At 43.6% G+C, this 17,253-nt stretch overlaps 1 long non-coding RNA gene across 1 annotated transcript in view; it reads left to right on the top strand.

Moving 5' to 3' along the window:
• The window catches only part of LOC147997012 (uncharacterized), a 59,744-nt gene that overhangs the window by 36,376 nt on the left and 6,115 nt on the right, over positions 1 to 17,253 (top strand). Inside the window, exons 20-27 of the long non-coding RNA XR_015652736.1 lie at positions 110 to 241; positions 2,244 to 2,466; positions 3,957 to 4,088; positions 6,090 to 6,312; positions 7,819 to 7,949; positions 9,950 to 10,172; positions 11,695 to 11,826; positions 13,857 to 14,080. This is a non-coding gene — a long non-coding RNA (uncharacterized LOC147997012). The remainder of the gene's footprint in view (positions 1 to 109; positions 242 to 2,243; positions 2,467 to 3,956; positions 4,089 to 6,089; positions 6,313 to 7,818; positions 7,950 to 9,949; positions 10,173 to 11,694; positions 11,827 to 13,856; positions 14,081 to 17,253) is intronic.

Genomic DNA, 17,253 nt, shown 5'->3' with positions numbered 1-17,253 from the left:
TTACTAGAGATAATCTGACATGTGACAGAACAAAGTGACAATGCCACCTCCCCACTTGAGAGTATATAATCAGAGAACAAAAGTAATGCATAGTACTTTGCCCTTACAGGACTGCTGAAGACTTTGAAAGGGACTATGTTGGTCTTCCCTACGGATGGAGGGTTTCCTGCGATCTTAACCATTCAACTGCCTCCTTCCGTTAAAGAATTGAGCCAACATTCAGATAACATTCTTCAGGCAGGTGAGAAGCTTGGGAAGATAGATTTATGACCTTAGTTAGGGACTTGGCCATATACCTATGGGAAGACACTCAGCATAAGAAACTACATCTTTTCTTCTAGCAACTGTGCATACCGACCGTCGAGATCAAAACAGGCAGGGAATTACTGGGTAGGCCTTAGGTGTCCATGAGATCCTGGGATGGCATGAGGCTCCAGGTAGACACAGGAGACTGCTCAGAACCTAGTTTCAATCTGGCATATTATTGGACATCAGTGAGACTCTGACAGAAGAAAAGGTACCGGATACATTCTCCTGACAACATGACACCTCATTGGTAATTTAGAGAATGTACTAGTCCTCTGAAAATACCTGGGAAAAGCTTTGGACCCTAGAAACATCATAGAAATGGAACAGGTTCCAATGAGAAACTGGAGCAGGATTGAGTCCAAGAGAGAACCAAGGAAAACATTCGAGTCCAAGAAGGTCCTAAGGAAGACTTTAAGCCTTAATGAAAATCTAAGACAGACTTTAGATCTGAAGGAAAATCTCTGGTAAGCTATAGCCATGAGTGAGAAGGAGGGGAATGATTTCTTCCTCAGTGAGAATGTGGAAGACTGTTAGAACCAGTTAAAAACCACAGTTTGGATTTGGTGAGGCCTTAGGTTTCCGTGAATACCTTTTGAAAGCCTTGGGTCGCAGTAAGAACGCCAAAAGCTCTTCTATCCCGGGGAGGTATTGCAGAAGACGTTAAATGCTGTGTGATCCTGGGGACCTTCTTAGACTGACAGAGAATCTAGGCAAAACCTTAGGTTCAACTTTGCAATATTGTAGGACACACATCGAACCCTGTCAAGGCCTGAGACCTTGTGTTTCTCAGGAAGGCCTAACATGCCAGTGTAATCTTGCCAGAAGTTCACGACACACTGAGAGTCTCTAAGATCCTTTCTATTTCACAAAGAACCTAGGGAAAACAGAGGTCTCAATAACACTTTGAAGAAGGCCTTAACCATATGGAGATTTTTTGGAATGTTGTACGTCGCATTTCGAACATGAAGAAAGCCTTCATTCCCATCCCTACATTCCATGAGAAATTGAGGAATATATTGGCCCACTTGATACCCCGTATAGGCTCTAGCAAGATGCTGTGCAAGGAATTAGGCCACAGATACGACTTGGAAAGCCACAGGGGTAACCTGGGAACCCTTGTGGGCCTTGAGCCATAGGCTTCATTGCGTCTTTGGAGGGAGGTCTTAAAGCATACGTAGTGTTCCCATTTAAATTATCCATCCAGTCCTGCTTTTTGTATTGTGATGCTAATTCTGCCCCCAGACAGCAGACCACCAAGTACCCAGGTGATCTCATGGGAACCGTCTTCCTATATTAACCTGTCAATAAATCTAGGGCATGTGATTGGAGACTAGAAGGGAAAGGTGAGACTGGAGGTTTGATGGTGATAGCATTAGGAGAGAGAGAAGGGCAAAAGAGCGAGGAGAGTGGCCTGTAGAGGAGGAGCTGAGATTGACCTGATTGCATTGGATTGTATGTTCTATATATGGTCTCATTTGCTTTGGAAATTAGAGCAACAAAATGGCTCCAAACCTGGGGATTAGAACCCAAGCAACTTGAGGGAAAATTCACTCCTCCCCACTATAGGCAAGTAGGGCTGGGCTGTAAAGTTGCCTCGGGGTGAAAAATGATACACCTAGTGGGTCTACAAGTTTCTATAGATCTACTGAGAACCTCCCTCCCATGCCCCATTCAGACCATGACAGTAACCCATCTCTGAGCTCAGATTTAGCCCCAGTACCAATGTCACAACATAGTTGGGGTTCGTTGAGCCTAAAAGGACCAAGGACGCTGGGGTAGGTCTTCCTGTGAAACATCAGAGCTTAGCATCAAGAGGTGAAAAAATGGTAGCCCACTTTGCAAAGGCTTCTCACGGGCACAGGAAGCTGATCAGGTGTCTCCACCAAAGCAAGCCTTCCTGTGCTCGCTTTCCTTTCTCTCCCATGTCTCAACAGGACACAGAACAGCCAGACCTGCTGTACAGACGGCTTGCACTGCACACCGCCCCAGATTGCTGCATATGCAGCCAGCAGCTGTTCAAATAAACAGACATGGCTCAGAAGGCTTGGGTCCTTCTCCAATTAGCTCGTGCCTGCATATAAAAGATTTGGAGAGTACTGCGGTGTTCTGATTGTAAAAGAGAGAGAGTAAGAGAAAGGCACTAGAACTCTGAATCAGGTAAGAAAAAATACAGACACACACACACACACGCACACGCACACGCACACACACACACACACACACCCAGACACACTCACCTGAATTTTAGTAACCAAATAGATATCCTTGGTTTTCCTGAACTGCCATTTTGAATAGTTCCCAAGGAATACATGTAAAACACAATTTTCATTATTACAATTTCAACTGTCTTTGTTTACTATGTCTTCTGAGAACACAGGACTCTCAGGAAAAACAAAACAGTATAAGTAATTAAGGAGAGTACAAGCAAAGGTTTTACACAACAAAAACATACAGGAAAGGGAAGTATGGACACAGGAGCTAGAAAGGTTGCTAGAACAAAGCTTCCGAACTTCATATATCAGACCCAAGAACAGAGAAATAACAATAAATTTTGGAAACTGAGCCTACAGAACGGTTTAGAGGTTGAAAATTAAAATTAGGGAGATACAGAGAGAAACAATGACAAATTAGGGAGAGAGACAAAGAGAGAGAGGCAAAAGAAAAGAACCGGTGAGAACATAGAGAGCTGTAGTAGTATGCAGTCCTTTTATACAAAACCCATAAGTAGTACAATTGGTGGCAGTGATGTCTTTGGGCTCCAGTGAGTATTGGGGATGACATTAGACCCCTTTGAGATAACAGGGAAGTCTTTCAGACACAGCCTTCCTGAAAACCTTGGAAAGCCTTAAGTCCAGCAATATACTTGGTCAGAATTGAGGTGCCAACGTGAATTTCAGAAACTCTGTAGAAGGAAGAAACTCCTTAGGGGAAGGTCTTAGGTCCCACGGAGATCCTGAGAAGGTCTGAGCACTGAAGTAGAACCTTAGGAAGGAATCCATAGAGGTCCGAATACTGAGGACTGCCCTGGATCCCTGTGACTCCCTAAAGAGGTCTTAGTGAATGGTGAGAGGTAAAGGCCTTCTCATACTCTCAGAAACTTGGAAACCCTCTGGGAACAGATGAGTACTCAAGAGACATTATTCTGCAAGGAAGTCCAGTGAGAGTCTCAAAATATTTACATTCAAGTTAGCATCTTATGACGGCCATGAGCCCCAGTGAGTGTCATGAGCAGGGAGGAAGGTATTTGTCCTCTTAGCAAAAGGGACAAGTGGTCATCCTGAGGTTCTCCACCCATGGTTCCCACAAGTTCCTAACCACTATGCTATTCCTCCCTGTTCAAGGCTGCTCAGTCTATGGCAGTTCCAAGTTTTCCTTACGATCTATAGCCCCCAGGTGGTTGTACCTGAATCCAAGAACTTCCGCAGTATGACAAACATAATTTTTGAAAAAGCCTTTGAGTCATAAGATAAAAAAGCTTAAATTCTGGAAACCCACAGTGCCCAGCCTGTGCCTGATAATCAGACTGCAGGTATATCAATTACTAGAGATAATCTGACATGTGACAGAACAAAGTGACAATGCCACCTCCCCACTTGAGAGTATATAATCAGAGAACAAAAGTAATGCATAGTACTTTGCCCTTACAGGACTGCTGAAGACTTTGAAAGGGACTATGTTGGTCTTCCCTACGGATGGAGGGTTTCCTGCGATCTTAACCATTCAACTGCCTCCTTCCGTTAAAGAATTGAGCCAACATTCAGATAACATTCTTCAGGCAGGTGAGAAGCTTGGGAAGATAGATTTATGACCTTAGTTAGGGACTTGGCCATATACCTATGGGAAGACACTCAGCATAAGAAACTACATCTTTTCTTCTAGCAACTGTGCATACCGACCGTCGAGATCAAAACAGGCAGGGAATTACTGGGTAGGCCTTAGGTGTCCATGAGATCCTGGGATGGCATGAGGCTCCAGGTAGACACAGGAGACTGCTCAGAACCTAGTTTCAATCTGGCATATTATTGGACATCAGTGAGACTCTGACAGAAGAAAAGGTACCGGATACATTCTCCTGACAACATGACACCTCATTGGTAATTTAGAGAATGTACTAGTCCTCTGAAAATACCTGGGAAAAGCTTTGGACCCTAGAAACATCATAGAAATGGAACAGGTTCCAATGAGAAACTGGAGCAGGATTGAGTCCAAGAGAGAACCAAGGAAAACATTCGAGTCCAAGAAGGTCCTAAGGAAGACTTTAAGCCTTAATGAAAATCTAAGACAGACTTTAGATCTGAAGGAAAATCTCTGGTAAGCTATAGCCATGAGTGAGAAGGAGGGGAATGATTTCTTCCTCAGTGAGAATGTGGAAGACTGTTAGAACCAGTTAAAAACCACAGTTTGGATTTGGTGAGGCCTTAGGTTTCCGTGAATACCTTTTGAAAGCCTTGGGTCGCAGTAAGAACGCCAAAAGCTCTTCTATCCCGGGGAGGTATTGCAGAAGACGTTAAATGCTGTGTGATCCTGGGGACCTTCTTAGACTGACAGAGAATCTAGGCAAAACCTTAGGTTCAACTTTGCAATATTGTAGGACACACATCGAACCCTGTCAAGGCCTGAGACCTTGTGTTTCTCAGGAAGGCCTAACATGCCAGTGTAATCTTGCCAGAAGTTCACGACACACTGAGAGTCTCTAAGATCCTTTCTATTTCACAAAGAACCTAGGGAAAACAGAGGTCTCAATAACACTTTGAAGAAGGCCTTAACCATATGGAGATCTTTTGGAATGTTGTACGTCGCATTTCGAACATGAAGAAAGCCTTCATTCCCATCCCTACATTCCATGAGAAATTGAGGAATATATTGGCCCACTTGATACCCCGTATAGTCTCTAGCAAGATGCTGTGCAAGGAATTAGGCCACAGATACGACTTGGAAAGCCACAGGGGTAACCTGGGAACCCTTGTGGGTCTTGAGCCATAGGCTTCATTGCGTCTTTGGAGGGAGGTCTTAAAGCATACGTAGTGTTCCCATTTAAATTATCCATCCAGTCCTGCTTTTTGTATTATGATGCTAATTCTGCCCCCAGACAGCAGACCACCAAGTACCCAGGTGATCTCATGGGAACCGTCTTCCTATATTAACCTGTCAATAAATCTAGGGCATGTGATTGGAGACTAGAAGGGAAAGGTGAGACTGGAGGTTTGACAGTGATAGCATTAGGAGAGAAAGAAGGGCAAAAGAGCAAGGAGAGTGGCCTGTAGAGGAGGAGCTGAGATTGACCTGATTGCATTGGATTGTATGTTCTATATATGGTCTCATTTGCTTTGAAATTAGAGCAACAAAATGGCTCCAAACCTGGGGATTAGAACCCAAGCAACTTGAGGGAAAATTCACTCCTCCCCACTATAGGCAAGTAGGGCTGGGCTGTAAAGTTGCCTCGGGGTGAAAAATGATACACCTAGTGGGTCTACAAGTTTCTATAGATCTACTGAGAACCTCCCTCCCATGCCCCATTCAGACCATGACAGTAACCCATCTCTGAGCTCAGATTTAGCCCCAGTTCCAATGTCACAACATAGTTGGGGTTCGTTGAGCCTAAAAGGACCAAGGACGCTGGGGTAGGTCTTCCTGTGAAACATCAGAGCTTAGCATCAAGAGGTGAAAAAATGGTAGCCCACTTTGCAAAGGCTTCTCACGGGCACAGGAAGCTGATCAGGTGTCTCCACCAAAGCAAGCCTTCCTGTGCTCGCTTTCCTTTCTCTCCCATGTCTCAACAGGACACAGAACAGCCAGACCTGCTGTACAGACGGCTTGCACTGCACACCGCCCCAGATTGCTGCATATGCAGCCAGCAGCTGTTCAAATAAACAGACATGGCTCAGAAGGCTTGGGTCCTTCTCCAATTAGCTCGTGCCTCCATATAAAAGATTTGGAGAGTACTGCGGTGTTCTGAATGGAAAAGAGAGAGAGTAAGAGAAAGGCACTAGAACTCTGAAACAGGTAAGAAAAAATACAGACACACACACGTACACGCACACGCACACACACACACACACACACACACACCCAGACACACTCACCTGAATTTTAGTAACCAAATAGATATCCTTGGTTTTCCTGAACTGCCATTTTGAATAGTTCCCAAGGAATACATGTAAAACACAATTTTCATTATTACAATTTCAACTATCTTTGTTTACTATGTCTTCTGAGAAGACAGGACTCTCAGGAAAAACAAAACAGTATAAGTAATTAAGGAGAGTACAAGCAAAGGTTTTACACAACAAAAACATACAGGAAAGGGAAGTATGGACACAGGAGCTAGAAAGGTTGCTAGAACAAAGCTTCCGAACTTCATATATCAGACCCAAGAACAGAGAAATAACAATAAATTTTGGAAGCTGAGCCTAGCGAACGGTTTAGAGGTTGAAAATTAAAATTAGGGAGATACAGAGAGAAACAATGACAAATTTGGAAGAGAGAGGGATAGGGAGAGAGAGAAAGAGAGAGAGGCAAAAGAAAAGAACCGGTGAGAACATAGAGAGCTGTAGTAGTATGCAGTCCTTTTATACAAAACCCATAAGTAGTACAATTGGTGGCAGTGATGTCTTTGGGCTCCAGTGAGTATTGGGGATGACATTAGACCCCTTTGAGATAACAGGGAAGTCTTTCAGACACAGCCTTCCTGAAAACCTTGGAAAGCCTTAAGTCCAGCAATATACTTGGTCAGAATTGAGGTGCCAACGTGAATTTCAGAAACTCTGTAGAAGGAAGAAACTCCTTAGGGGAAGGTCTTAGGTCCCACGGAGATCCTGAGAAGGTCTGAGCACTGAAGTAGAACCTTAGGAAGGAATCCATAGAGGTCCGAGTACTGAGGACGGCCCTGGATCCCTGTGACTCCCTAAAGAGGTCTTAGTGAATGGTGAGAGGTAAAGGCCTTCTCATACTCTCAGAAACTTGGAAACCCTCTGGGAACAGATGAGTACTCAAGAGACATTATTCTGCAAGGTAGTCCAGTGAGAGTCTCAAAATATTTACATTCAAGTTAGCATCTTATGACGGCCATGAGCCCCAGTGAGTGTCATGAGCAGGGAGGAAGGTATTTGTCCTCTTAGCAAAAGGGACAAGTGGTCATCCTGAGGTTCTCCACCCATGGTTCCCACAAGTTCCTAACCACTATGCTATTCCTCCCTGTTCAAGGCTGCTCAGTCTATGGCAGTTCCAAGTTTTCCTTACGATCTATAGCCCCCAGGTGGTTGTACCTGAATCCAAGAACTTCCGCAGTATGACAAACATAATTTTTGAAAAAGCCTTTGAGTCATAAGATAAAAAAGCTTAAATTCTGGAAACCCACAGTGCCCAGCCTGTGCCTGATAATCAGACTGCAGGTATATCAATTACTAGAGATAATCTGACATGTGACAGAACAAAGTGACAATGCCACCTCCCCACTTGAGAGTATATAATCAGAGAACAAAAGTAATGCATAGTACTTTGCCCTTACAGGACTGCTGAAGATTTTGAAAGGGACTATGTTGGTCTTCCCTAGGGATGGAGGGTTTCCTGCGATCTTAACCATTCAACTGCCTCCTTCCCTGAAAGAATTGAGCCAAATTCAGATAACATTCTTCAGGCAGGTGAGAAGCTTGGGAAGATAGATTTATGACCTTAGTTAGGGACTTGGCCATATACCTATGGGAAGACACTCAGCATAAGAAATTACATCTTTTCTTCTAGCAACTGTGCATACCGACCGTCGAGATCAAAACAGGCAGGGAATTACTGGGTAGGCCTTAGGTGTCCATGATCCTGGGATGGCATGAGGCTCCAGGTAGACACAGGAGACTGCTCAGAACCTAGTTTCAAACTGGGATATTATTAGACATCAGTGAGACTCTGACAGAAGAAAAGGTACCGGATACATTCTCCTGACAACATGACACCTCAATGGTAATTTAGAGAATGTACTAGTCCTCTGAAAATACCTGGGAAAAGCTTTGGACCCTAGAAACATCATAGAAATGGAACAGGTTCCAGTGAGAAACTGGAGCAGGATTGAGTCCAAGAGAGAACCAAGGAAAACATTCGAGTCCAAGGAGGTCCTAAGGAAGACTTTAAGCCTTAATGAAAATCTAAGACAGACTTTAGATCTGAAGGAAAATCTCTGGTAAGCTATAGCCATGAGTGAGAAGGAGGGGAATGATTTCTTCCTCAGTGAGAATGTGGAAGACTGTTAGAACCAGTTAAAAACCACAGTTTGGATTTGGTGAGGCCTTAGGTTTCCGTGAATACCTTTTGAAAGCCTTGGGTCGCAGTAAGAACGCCAAAAGCTCTTCTATCCCGGGGAGGTATTGCAGAAGACGTTAAATGCTGTGTGATCCTGGGGACCTTCTTAGACTGACAGAGAATCTAGGCAAAACCTTAGGTTCAACTTTGCAATATTGTAGGACACACATCAAACCCTGTCAAGGCCTGAGACCTTGTGTTTCTCAGGAAGGCCTAACATGCCAGTGTAATCTTGCCAGAAGTTCACGACACACTGAGAGTCTCTAAGAACCTTTCTATTTCACAAAGAACCTAGGGAAAACAGAGGTCTCAATAACACTTTGAAGAAGGCCTTAACCATATGGAGATCTTTTGGAATGTTGTACGTCGCATTTCGAACATGAAGAAAGTCTTCATTCCCATCCCTACATTCCATGAGAAATTGAGGAATATATTGGCCCACTTGATACCCCGTATAGGCTCTAGCAAGATGCTGTGCAAGGAATTAGGCCACAGATACGACTTGGAAAGCCACAGGGGTAACCTGGGAACCCTTGTGGGCCTTGCGCCATAGGCTTCATTGCGTCTTTGGAGGGAGGTCTTAAAGCATACGTAGTGTTCCCATTTAAATTATCCATCCAGTCCTGCTTTTTGTATTGTGATGCTAATTCTGCCCCCAGACAGCAGACCACCAAGTACCCAGGTGATCTCATGGGAACCGTCTTCCTATATTAACCTGTCAATAAATCTAGGGCATGTGATTGGAGACTAGAAGGGAAAGGTGAGACTGGAGGTTTGACAGTGATAGCATTAGGAGAGAGAGAAGGGCAAAAGAGCAAGTAGAGTGGCCTGTAGAGGAGGAGCTGAGATTGACCTGATTGCATTGGATTGTATGTTCTATATATGGTCTCATTTGCTTTGGAAATTAGAGCAACAAAATGGCTCCAAACCTGGGGATTAGAACCCAAGCAACTTGAGGGAAAATTCACTCCTCCCCACTATAGGCAAGTAGGGCTGGGCTGTAAACTTGCCTCGGGGTGAAAAATGATACACCTAGTGGGTCTACAAGTTTCTATAGATCTACTGAGAACCTCCCTCCCATGCCCCATTCAGACCATGACAGTAACCCATCTCTGAGCTCAGATTTAGCTCCATTACCAATGTCACAACATAGTTGGGGTTCGTTGAGCCTAAAAGGACCAAGGACGCTGGGGTAGGTCTTCCTGTGAAACATCAGAGCTTAGCATCAAGAGGTGAAAAAATGGTAGCCCACTTTGCAAAGGCTTCTCACGGGCACAGGAAGCTGATCAGGTGTCTCCACCAAAGCAAGCCTTCCTGTGCTCGCTTTCCTTTCTCTCCCATGTCTCAACAGGACACAGAACAGCCAGACCTGCTGTACAGACGGCTTGCACTGCACACCGCCCCAGATCGCTGCATATGCAGCCAGCAGCTGTTCAAATAAACAGACATGGCTCAGAAGGCTTGGGTCCTTCTCCAATTAGCTCGTGCCTGCATATAAAAGATTTGGAGAGTACTGCGGTGTTCTGAATGGAAAAGAGAGAGAGTAAGAGAAAGGCACTAGAACTCTGAATCAGGTAAGAAAAAATACAGACACACACACACACACGCACATGCACACACACACACACACACACACACACACACACACACACACACCCAGACACACTCACCTGAATTTTAGTAACCAAATAGATATCCTTGGTTTTCCTGAACTGCCATTTTGAATAGTTCCCAAGGAATACATGTAAAACACAATTTTCATTATTACAATTTCAACTATCTTTGTTTACTATGTCTTCTGAGAAGACAGGACTCTCAGGAAAAACAAAACAGTATAAGTAATTAAGGAGAGTACAAGCAAAGGTTTTACACAACAAAAACATACAGGAAAGGGAAGTATGGACACAGGAGCTAGAAAGGTTGCTAGAACAAAGCTTCCGAACTTCATATATCAGACCCAAGAACAGAGAAATAACAATAAATTTTGGAAGCTGAGCCTAGAGAACGGTTTAGAGGTTGAAAATTAAAATTAGGGAGATACAGAGAGAAACAATGACAAATTTGGAAGAGAGAGGGATAGGGAGAGAGAGAAAGAGAGAGAGGCAAAAGAAAAGAACCGGTGAGAACATAGAGAGCTGTAGTAGTATGCAGTCCTTTTATACAAAACCCATAAGTAGTACAATTGGTGGCAGTGATGTCTTTGGGCTCCAGTGAGTATTGGGGATGACATTAGACCCCTTTGAGATAACAGGGAAGTCTTTCAGACACAGCCTTCCTGAAAACCTTGGAAAGCCTTAAGTCCAGCAATATACTTGGTCAGAATTGAGGTGCCAATGTGAATTTCAGAAACTCTGTAGAAGGAAGAAACTCCTTAGGGGAAGGTCTTAGGTCCCACGGAGATCCTGAGAAGGTCTGAGCACTGAAGTAGAACCTTAGGAAGGAATCCATAGAGGTCCGAGTACTGAGGACGGCCCTGGATCCCTGTGACTCCCTAAAGAGGTCTTAGTGAATGGTGAGAGGTAAAGGCCTTCTCATACTCTCAGAAACTTGGAAACCCTCTGGGAACAGATGAGTACTCAAGAGACGTTATTCTGCAAGGAAGTCCAGTGAGAGTCTCAAAATATTTACATTCAAGTTAGCATCTTATGACGGCCATGAGCCCCAGTGAGTGTCATGAGCAGGGAGGAAGGTATTTGTCCTCTTAGCAAAAGGGACAAGTGGTCATCCTGAGGTTCTCCACCCATGGTTCCCACAAGTTCCTAACCACTATGCTATTCCTCCCTGTTCAAGGCTGCTCAGTCTATGGCAGTTCCAAGTTTTCCTTACGATCTATAGCCCCCAGGTGGTTGTACCTGAATCCAAGAACTTCCGCAGTATGACAAACATAATTTTTGAAAAAGCCTTTGAGTCATAAGATAAAAAAGCTTAAATTCTGGAAACCCACAGTGCCCAGCCTGTGCCTGATAATCAGACTGCAGGTATATCAATTACTAGAGATAATCTGACATGTGACAGAACAAAGTGACAATGCCACCTCCCCACTTGAGAGTATATAATCAGAGAACAAAAGTAATGCATAGTACTTTGCCCTTACAGGACTGCTGAAGACTTTGAAAGGGACTATGTTGGTCTTCCCTACGGATGGAGGGTTTCCTGCGATCTTAACCATTCAACTGCCTCCTTCCCTGAAAGAATTGAGCCAAGATTCAGATAAGATTCTTCAGGCAGGTGAGAAGCTTGGGAAGATAGATTTATGACCTTAGTTAGGGACTTGGCCATATACCTATGGGAAGATACTCAGCATAAGAAACTACATCTTTTCTTCTAGCAACTGTGCATACCGACCGTCGAGATCAAAACAGGCAGGGAATTACTGGGTAGGCCTTAGGTGTCCATGAGATCCTGGGATGGCATGAGGCTCCAGGTAGACACAGGAGACTGCTCAGAACCTAGTTTCAACCTGGGATATTATTAGACATCAGTGAGACTCTGACAGAAGAAAAGGTACCGGATACATTCTCCTGACAACATGACACCTCAATGGTAATTTAGAGAATGTACTAGTCCTCTGAAAATACCTGGGAAAAGCTTTGGACCCTAGAAACATCATAGAAATGGAACAGGTTCCAGTGAGAAACTGGAGCAGGATTGAGTCCAAGAGAGAACCAATGAAAACATTCAAGTCCAAGGAGGTCCTAAGGAAGACTTTAAGCCTTAATGAAAATCTAAGACAGACTTTAGATCTGAAGGAAAATCTCTGGTAAGCTATAGCCATGAGTGAGAAGGAGGGGAATGATTTCTTCCTCAGTGAGAATGTGGAAGACTGTTAGAACCAGTGAAAAACCACAGTTTGGATTTGGTGAGGCCTTAGGTTTCCGTGAATACCTTTTGAAAGCCTTCGGTGCAGTAAGAACACCAAAAGCTCTTCTATGCCAGGGATGTATTGGAGAAGACTTTAAATGCTGTGTGATCCTGGGACATTCTTAGACTGACCGGGAATCTAGGCAAAACCTTAGGTTCAACTTTGCAATATTCGAGGACACAGATCGAATTCTGTCAAGGCCTGAGACCTTGTGTTTCTCAGGAAGGCCTAACATACCAGTGTAATCTTTCCAGAAGTTGACGACACACCAAGAATCTCTAAGATCCTTTCTGTTTCACAAAGAAACTAGGGAAGACAGAAGGTCTCAATAACACTTTGAAGAAGGCCTTTAGCCACATGGAGATCTTTTGGAATGTTGTACGTCGTATTTCGAACATGAAGAAAGCCTTCATTCCCTGTGAAAATCTCGGGATGGGTTCCTAGATTCCATGAGAAGTTGAGGAATATAGTGGCCCACTTGATACCCCGTGCATAGGCTCTAGCGAGATGCTGTGCAAGGAATTAGGCCACAGATAGGACTTTGGAAAGCTGTAGGCCAAAGGGGTAACCTGGGAACCCTTGTGGGCCTTGGGCCATAGGCTTCCTTGTGTCTTTGGAGGGAGGTCTTAAAGCATAGGTAGTTTTCCCATTTAAATTATCTATCCAGTCTTGCTTTTTGTATTGTGATGCTAATTCTTCCCCCAGAGAACAGACCATTTAGTGCCCAGGTGGTTTCATGGGAACCTTCTTCCTATATTAACCTGTCAATAAATCTAGAGCTTGTGATTGGAGACTAGAAGGGAAAGGTGAGACTGGAAGTTTGATGGTGGTAGCAGCTGGAGAGAGGGAAGGGCAAAAGAGCAAGGAGAGTGGCCTGTAGAGGAGGAGCTGAGATTGACCTGATTGCATTGGATTCTATGTTCTATATATGGTCTCATTGACTTTGGAAACTAGAGCAACAAATTGGCTCCAAATCTGGGGATTAGAACCCAAGCAACTTGAGGGAAAATTCACTCCTCCCCACTATAGGCAAGTAGGGCTGGGCTGTATAGTTGCCTCGGGGTGAAAATGAAACACCTAGTGGGTCTACAAGTTTCTATAGATCTACTGAGAACCTCCCTCCTAAGCCCCATTCAGACCATGACAGTAACCCATCTCTGAGCTCAGACTTAGCCACAGTACCAATGTCACAACATAGTTGGGATTCTCTGAGCCTAAAAGGTCCAAGGATGCTGGGGCAGAACTTCCCGTGAAATATCAGAGCTTAGCATCAAGAGGTGAAAAAATGGTAGCCAACTTTGCAAAGGCTTCTCACGGGCACAGGAAGCTGATCAGGTGTCTCCACCAAAGCAAGCCTTCCTGTGCTCGCTTTCCTTTATCTCCCATGTCTCAACAGGATACAGAACAGGCTGACCTGCTGTACAGACGACTTGCACTGCACACAGCCCCAGATCGCTGCACATGCAGCCAGCAACAATGCAAACAAACAGAGATGGCTCAGAAGGCTTGGGTCCTTCTCCAATTAGCTCGTGCCTGCATATAAAAGATTTGGAGAGTACTGCGGTGTTCTGAATGGAACAAGAGAGAGAGTGAGAGAAAGGCACTAGAACTCTGGATCAGGTAAGAAAAAATACAGACACACACACACACACACACACACACACACACACACATTAATTTTAGTAACCCAGCCATTTTGAGCCAGCCCCAATCCCAATTGGCGGCCAGGCTCAAGTCCAATATGGCTCCCTACATCTCCCCCATTTGTCTTTTATAAAAGACCATTAGGTGGAAGTAGTGGTCTGAGAGAGATCAGACATGCCTCACAGAGCGCCCAGATCGGCCATGCGATCCACTCTTGCAGTTAGGACTGCACCCCAATGGCTAGGAATGAACTTATGCTGTGACACACTGTTCTGGGCTATACGTGTGTGTTTATTGGTGGATTAACTGGGCAGAGGAGCATTTGACCGGCCCGTATGTTTAAACGGGGTGTAGCCACCTCTGTCTTAGGATCGACCTCTTGTCCCCCAGCCTTATCTGTCATAGGATCTCCTTGTCGCCCTCAAGGTTTCATGTCTTAAACTGGTCAAGAGTCAGAGGAAGTTGCCGTTGCTGATGATGGCTACATTGTGTCATCTTCTCATTCCTCTTATTTGAGCCCAGAGGCAAAAGTATAGGGGCCAGATGGCATTAATTTAGGAGATTAATTGAGCCTCTCCTGATAAGTAGTGGGCACCTCAACTTGTTCATTGTCTCTCTGGTTCTCCTTAGTTGTTCCGGTCTCCAAGCGATGATAATGTACTGAAACAGAATTTCTAGGCAAAGCAGAATCTATTTGTGATTTAATAAAGCTGGTGAGGCGCTGAAAGGCCCAAGGACCTAAGGAAATCAACAGAAGCAGGCCCCCAAGGGGTCCTAAAATCGTAGGCAACAGGGTAGAGAGCCATGGGGATGTAGAAAACCAATTTTTGTACCACGACTCTTGTTGCTCTCTCTCTCTCTCCGTTTTTCTAGGCTATCTCTCACCTTTTTTAGACTGTCTTCTACAAGTCCAGTCTTATCTACATAAATACAACATTCCTCTTTTAAGGCTGCACAAAGTCCTCTTTGTTGTAGGAAGAGTAAATCAAGCCCTCTTCTATTTTGCAGTACTACTTCTGAAAGGGAGGCAACAGAATCTTTTAAATTGGCTAAGCCCTCCCTCAGCTCAGCTAGGTCCTGGTCAATTGCAGCGCTGAGTAAATGGTAGCGTTGTTGGTTTTGTTGGGAAGTCACAAGAGAAGCAATGCCTGTGCCTGTCTCTGCTGTCCCTAACCCCAAGAGGACTGCGAGAGTGATGGCCGATATAGGCTCTCTCTCTTTTTTTACAATGGGGTACACCAGGGTTTCTATCCCAAAAATCCAAGATATCTTGTGGCTCGTGAATGCTGAGTCTGGGCAGTAATTGTACTAATACGCAATAATCGCGCTGCTGCAAGAACTCAGATATTGTTTCATAGGTAGCCCTGATGAACAGGCCAGATAAGTATGGTTTGGGGCGAGCAGGTACTCATGATGTTTGTTAACAACCAAGGTATGGTTGCATATTTTTAACAGCTGGTGAGGAGGGAGCATATGTTCTCCCAAAATACAACTTCCCACCCCAGACACCTCGGTGAGGGTAAATCTTAAAAAGTCTCCATCTTCCTCCAAGGGCACAGGAATGACTCCAGGGACCCGAACCAGGAGAGCTGAATCTTCATGTTCCCAGGATCAGCATGTCTCACCAGCCACTCAGGCAGCTGGCACACTCCTGTAGCATTCTGTAGAAAAAACACAGATTCCCTCTTCCCCATAAAAATACCTGGACAGGATCATGCCAATATGAGGATCTTTCTATTTCACCTAGGCAGAAGTATGTCTAGTTGTAGGGTGTCATAAACACTCAGAGTGTTCCTTGGCATCCAAATTTTAATATTGAAATAAAAGGAGCATTATTTAACATACAGGGATAACTCCCCTTTTTTATTTATTAAGATATAGTTAAGATATTAAGATAAGTCCTCGAGAATTAAATTAAGGACACTGAGCACTTGTATTTATAAATTGACTTGTATATGAAATTATTGTCTCTAGCATTATTGTTTGGATATATAAAGAATGAGATTTTTTGACTAATTGTTCCTATGTTAGGCCTATAATCTGCCTGGTATCATTGTCCTGGTATCAGTATCCAGTTTGAGTTCTTAAATGGCCTATAAAGGAACAGTACTTAGTGCTCTTAACCACTAAACCATCTCTCCAGCACCTCACCAGCTTTATTTGCCTAAACATAAGCATTAATTAGCATAATTAATTAATTAGTATGCCAAATCCTGTAAACAAGGTCCAGATTTAGCCTTATTTAGAAATCCCTGAGTTGGCAGGGTGAGGCTGGGCGTTGAGAGTAAGCAAATGGAGTCTTCCTCTTTTCGTGTGGGTGTGTTATCAACTCCATTACCATTTTCAAAGAGCTGGGTCTATGGTTTTGTTTAGTTGTCTGAGCCGGAGCTCTGAAAGGACAGTGAATTGTCAGACATTTACACTGAAATCATCACTCACTGATTTTATGTAGAAAACTTGTCTCCAATAAAGCATTAACTAATTGTAAAATTTAAGGGTTAAAATATTTTTAAGACTCTAGCCTACAATTCTGTATTAACACAACTGAAGCTTTATCTCCAATGAGGATAACAAACAAAGGCCTAAGTCCTCTGGTAAGGTGAGGTACTTAGCCAATTAACATATCCTTAGAAGCTTAAAATTAGTTTTAAATATTAAAAATGAATATTGAATCTTTTCTGGAGCAATAGCTACTCTCTAAATATTAAAGCTCATTTTGAGAGCAAAGGTTTGTAGTAAAAATTTCCATATACACTGAAAGATTAAAGTTCTAACTTCTTACATTGAAGAAGCGACAAAATTACATAATATAAGGCTACTAGCCATTCTTTTGTAAAATTTTTAATGATATCACTTCATGGGCTCTCTAAAATTATAAGCAAGCTCACGAAATGAAAACTCACAATCGCCAGGACGTAAACAAATTGTATAAAATCAATCCTCTAAATCTATCTTGAAATGGCAGTTGGAGTAAGCAAACAAGGTGTAATGCTCTCACAAGTTCTAAAACCTCATCAATCCTTTGTAAATCCTGTAACAATTTCTATCTGTTTGATTTTTTCTTAATTATAAATAAGTTTGAGTTAGTCAATGTAACACTGGCAATCCTTAATCACAATCCTTAAGTTCTCCTTGTAACACCAGAGCAC

This window comes from Rattus norvegicus, chromosome 1 (assembly GCF_021556685.1).
Source record: "Rattus norvegicus strain SHRSP/BbbUtx chromosome 1, alternate assembly SHRSP_T2T, whole genome shotgun sequence".
In the NCBI taxonomy this organism is placed as follows: domain Eukaryota; kingdom Metazoa; phylum Chordata; class Mammalia; order Rodentia; family Muridae; genus Rattus; species Rattus norvegicus.
This window is presented reverse-complemented; position numbering and strand designations above follow the sequence as displayed.